This window comes from Triticum dicoccoides, chromosome 5B (genome assembly GCF_002162155.2).
Source record: "Triticum dicoccoides isolate Atlit2015 ecotype Zavitan chromosome 5B, WEW_v2.0, whole genome shotgun sequence".
NCBI classification, from domain to species: domain Eukaryota; kingdom Viridiplantae; phylum Streptophyta; class Magnoliopsida; order Poales; family Poaceae; genus Triticum; species Triticum dicoccoides.
The window spans coordinates 701,580,463-701,586,108 of NC_041389.1; the positions used below are offsets into that span (position 1 = coordinate 701,580,463).

A 5,646-nucleotide genomic window follows, 5' to 3' on the forward strand; every position below is an offset into this window, starting at 1 on the left:
CTATCATCCAGCACTAACGAAGGAACAATTGGAAGAATGTCAAATCGGTTGTTCAGTTAACCTATCATTTGAATGTATTTAATTAAGAGACGAGGTAGTATAGTAGAGCTCGGTCGATCTTTGGAGGTTGCAGGCATGTGCACCTATACGACCGTTGGAACCGTGATCTCATAAGTTAACATTACAATCATTCTTCTCCATCATTCCTCACCTCATTCATAAGCTAGCTAGCTAGATTCCTATTTAAGCACCACCATTGTCACAATCATTCCTCACCTCCAAAACTACTCGATCGCCACAATATCTAGCAAGCAAGCTAACTGCGAGGGAAGCTCAACTATCTGATCACTCCCTGTTTCTTTCTGGGACTCTCAGCAGAAAGATGGTGGCCGGGATGCGCTTCCTGCAGCTGTTCGCGGTGGTTCTCGCGTTCTCCTTCGTGCCCGCCAAGTTCGGCTACTGGCTCCCGGCCCATGCCACCTTCTACGGCGGCGCCGACGGCTCGGACACAATGGGTAAGCTAGCTAACCCCGGCACCATCAATTTGCCAAATATTACTTATCATGCGTGCGTGCATGTCTGACTGTACGGTTTTGCATGTGCAATGTGCAGGTGGCGCATGTGGGTACGAGAACCTGTACAACGCGGGGTACGGGATCAACAATGCGGCGCTGAGCACGGCGCTCTTCAACAATGGCTTGTCGTGCGGGCAGTGTTACCTCATCACCTGTGACACCAGCAAGTCGAACATGTGCAAGCCCGGCACGTCCATCACCGTCTCCGCCACCAACTTCTGCCCTCCCAACTGGGCTCTCCCAGCGACAACGGAGGCTGGTGCAACCCTCCACGTGTCCACTTCGACATGTCCCAGCCCGCCTGGGAGAACCTCGCCATCTACCGCGCCGGCATCGTCCCCGTCCTTTACCAGCAGGTCGCGTGCCAGAGGCAGGGCGGCCTGCGCTTCACCATTAACGGCTTCAACTACTTTGAGCTCGTGCTGGTGACTAACATGGCCGGAAGCGGGTCGGTCAAGAGCATGTCAGTCAAGGGGACCAACACGGCGTGGATCCCCATGTCCCAGAATTGGGGCGCTAACTGGTAGTGCCTAGCGGGGCTGAAAGGACAAGCGCTTAGCTTCGCCATCACCTCCTCCGGAGGCCAGTACAAGGTGTTCCAGGACGTCGTGCCAGCCTGGTGGTTGTTCGGACAGACGTTCTCCACCTGGCAACAGTTTGACTACTAGCTAGTATAAACATTGTACAATTTTTATTCCGATTATCAGTTCGCTTCATTCAGAGCGGACATGCATGGAGCTGTCCAGACGCATACTCATTATCCCATTTTGATTGCTCAGTTCGTCGCACATCGAGTGGATGTAGATTTGAATTGTAAACTCTGTAATCCACGACTCCCTCTATGTCTCCTCTATCTGGAACAATATATACTAGAAGTGGACGTGTGCGCTTTGCTGCGTCGTTTTCTCTCCCCCGTTTCACATCTAAGTTTTGCTTCCATGGTTAAATTTAAGTTCTGTTTTACCTGTCTATATAAAATTCTCATGATAAGTTATCGATGCCGCTAATAGGGTAAACAAGTAGAGCTGTATAGTTTAGGCAGCAAAATATATACGATGAAAATTACACCTACTGCCAACAGACTTCAATTTGGCTTGACGAAATACATCTTGATACAAAAATTCTTCATTACTGAAAAAAGTCTTATATAATTTCTCATCTTTTCCATTTAGTCCGATTTATTTAATTACAATTTCCTCCTCACCTCTCAAATATTGTACATTTCCACTATTCTTCTCTATTGCAAAAGCCCCCCGCGCGCAAAAAGAAGAAGAAGAAAGAATGTATTGACATAACCCTGAAGCAAAGGTAGTAATTAAAAAGTACCAATAAGTGGAAGGTTGCTCTGGTGGCAGGTGATGCTGGCGTCCGAGAGCATCATGGCGATGGTGAAGGTGAGTTGTACCGGTTGAAGAAGTTGGCGATGTCGCGACGATCGGCAATGGTGCGCAAGGTGAACTGGTTGGCCCCGAAGGCCAGGTTGCACGACCGAATGCCACAAGCGCCTACGACCAAGAAGAGAAGGACACAAGGAGTGTGGCAAGCTGGGAGCTGGTAGGGCCCTCACACTGATGCCCATTGGACGTGTTGCACGCCGAGGATGGAGGAAATGGAAGGCGACGGAGAGGGTGTGGATAAATATGCCGGTGAAGGAGGACATGGTGGCAACGGCGATGGTTGTGCAACGTCTGATGTAGTTGTTGCAGACGTACGCACCGAAGACGGTGGTGAAGTTCCTCCTGCCGAAGAAGACATTGAGGTGGGTGGCGGCGTTGACGCTTGGAATGTGGTACACCGTCGCCCGATACGCTAGCATGTTGAACAACGTTCAGATCGATCGTCCGAAGCTTCTCAAACGTCTCATTCCTTGTGATAATCCATATTCTCTTAGTTTTACTAGTCCAAAATTAATTTCAAAGAAACAAAAAGGGTGTTCAACTTTTGTGGAACTAGAAGATACCCCGCACGTTGCTGCAGTAATCTTATTAAAATCAATGAGTAATTAGGTGCTACATAAACAATTGAAATAAATAAAAATAAATTTAAGAATATTCTTGATTTACACTTTAGAATCATTAAAAAATATGAAGCATATAACAAAATGATATAAAAGAGAGAAAATTAGGTTGCAGCTAGAAGAGTGCTAATTCTAAAAACAGTGAAGAATCAACTATATACATATGCTCCAACCATCCAACACATATATACCTTGTCCATGAGAGTACAAAACTTAGTGCAAATAAAAGTAACTGATGACTTACATGCATGAACGGACTATTAACGCAAAAGGTGTAACTTATAACTTAGATGCATGACTTGTTGATGTAGCATTGTTGTACAGGTAGAAAAAGTAGGAAGTGGCTCATAGTTATTTCTTTACTTTCAAACTGATGGGTTATAGTTATTTAGCAATAGAGGAAAAGAGTGGCGCTTAAGAAAACGTAACGATCAACTATATAGGTGTGCTCGAAGCACTCGACGCATATACAGTGTCTATATGAACACAAAAGTAAAAAAAATTAATCGATTACTGGCATGCACGGACAGATGATTTTTTTTTGCGGATGAACACGGACAGATGATTTGACAACGTAAGATAGATAAGCTAATGCAAAAAAGTGAATTATAACTTACATGCATGGCATGCTGGTGTGGCATGGTTGCATGACAAGGAATAGTATGTTGTGGGTTGTAGTGCATGTCTTGATTTAATGCAATGTGATTTAGAACCTACATAGAACGTTAGTGCATGTTGCATGTTAGAGAATTCTTATGATTGGACGGCTGCTAGTGGATCAAACTAGCAAATCTAATGGCTACAATAATTTTAAAGATGTCGAGGCATACATTTTAAAAAGATTAGAAGTAGTGAAGATCAGTCTTTGCAAAAAAGAAACTTAATCTAGTCAACAGTAAATTTGAAATGGGAACACATCAGCGCCTGTAGCTCAGTGGATAGAGCGTCCGTTTCCTAAGCGGAAGGTCGTAAGTTCGACCCCTACCTGGCGCGTGTTTTTATTTTAGCTGTACTGTATCAAATCTAATTACCTGGCTTCATCTCTATTTAGCTGATGATGATTGTCTGCTGACAAAGCTGGGCGTAAGCCTTCTTCTCTACAAATTAGTGAATTGTTTGATTTGCTATACTGTTTAAAGCTAATTACCTGGTTTCAATTCTTTTTAGCTGATTGTCTTCTCCCAAAGCATTCCAACAAAGCTGGGCGTCAGCCTTCTCCCTAGAAATTAATGAATTATTGGATTTCCTATACTCTTTGAGTGCTAATTGACTGACTTTGCACATTCTAGCTTGTCTATAATTTGGCGGACACTAACTTTTCTTTTTTGCCAGAAAACTTTCGATCAATTCATCCACTGTCAAGGCAGACTAAGGTATAGCCTAAGTGGTGGGAAGGGGCTGACGCCTTCCCATCCACCCAGCTTCAAGGCATGATACTTGCAATTTGAGTTTATTGGACCAATTATACTTTAGGGGTTCCCTTACAGTTTTTCTGTCAAAAAAAAGGTAGTGCAAAGAACATCAGAAATAAAAAAATGCATCCAGATCCGTAGACCATCTAGCGACGACTACTAGCACTGGAGCGAGCCACCGTCTTCAACCCTCCCTCGTCGGAGCCGGGCAAACCTTCATGCAATCGGGCCCTTTCCTATTTTACGCGTAGTTCGCTATCCAGCGACCTACCATATACCTTGTCGTGCGCTCCTCCTCTCAGTCGGCCAGCCCACACCGGCTGTTTCAGAAGGTTCTAAAACCTTCCCTGAATCCGGTTTCTCCTTTTTATTATATTTTTATTGCATTTCCTTTTCCCTTTTATGCTTTCACTTTTATGTATTTTTAATCAAAGCCATTATCAAGCGCGTGCACTTTTCCAAATTGGTCAACATTCTTTAAAATCACACAATACTTTCAGAAATAAGTGGATATTTTTAAAATTCATGAACTTCTTTGGAAAACGACAATGATTTTCAAATTACAGATTTTTTAAAATGTAAGAAAATCTTTTAAATTCATGACCATCTTTTGTATTTGTAAACATTTTTCTAATTGAATAACTTTTTCCGAAATTTGTGAAAAAATTAGGAATTTCGAACATTTTACGAAAGGGAAAATATTTTATGAATTTCAGAACATATTTAAAAAAATAAAATTAAAATTTATGAGCCATTTATAATATGTGAAAAATTATAGAATCGTGCTTTTTCTTAAATTTAGAGCATTTATTGTTGGATTTGGGGTTCCTGAATTTTTTTTAAAATTTAAAATATAGAAAAAGAAACAAAAACAAAGTAGCGAAAGAAGAAAAACAAAAAACAAATAAAAATAAGGGGCTCCTAATCAAAGGGTATCCCTTCGAGGGCTCCTGCAAAGTTCAGTTTTTTAGCGTGAGAGCACGCCATGTATTGCATGAAGATTAAAAAAGTTTGAGAATACTAAAGTATGAAATAATTGCTTGGCTGAAACCGGGGTTGTGCATGATTTAAATATTTTATGTGATGAAGATAGAGCATAGCCAGACTATATGATTTTGTAGGGATAACTTTTTTTGGCCATGTTATTTTGAGAAGACATAATAACTTTGTTAGTATGCTTGAAGTATTATTATTTTTATGTCAATATTAAACTTTTGTCTTGAATCTTTCGGATCTGAACATTCTTGCCACATAAAGAGAGATTACATTGATAAATATGTTAGGTAGCATTCCACATAAAAAATTCTATTTTTTATCATTTACCTACTCGAGGACGAGCAGGAATTAATCTTGGGGATGCTTGATACGTCTCCAACGTATCTATAATTTTTGATTGTTTCATGCTATTATATTATCCATCTAGGATGTTTTATATGCATTTATATGCTATTTTATATGATTTTTGGGACTAATCTATAAACCTAGAGCCCAGTGCCAGTTTCTGTTTTCTCCTTATTTTTGAGTTTTACAGAAAAGGAATACCAAACAGAGTCCAATTGACGTGCCAATTTTTGATGATTTCTTATGGACCAAAAGAAGCCCCTGGATTGAAAGAGTTGGGCCAGAAGAGTCTCGGGCTGCC

At 41.4% G+C, this 5,646-nt stretch overlaps 1 non-coding gene and 1 pseudogene across 1 annotated transcript; both read left to right on the forward strand.

Annotated features, from left to right (window-relative positions):
• Positions 1 to 375: 375 nt before the first annotated feature.
• Positions 376 to 1,243, forward strand: LOC119306736 (annotated as a pseudogene).
• A 2,269-nt stretch (positions 1,244 to 3,512) lies between these two features.
• TRNAR-CCU lies at positions 3,513 to 3,585 on the forward strand. The gene has a single exon. It is a non-coding gene; the product is annotated as a tRNA-Arg (tRNA).
• Positions 3,586 to 5,646: the final 2,061 nt, after the last annotated feature.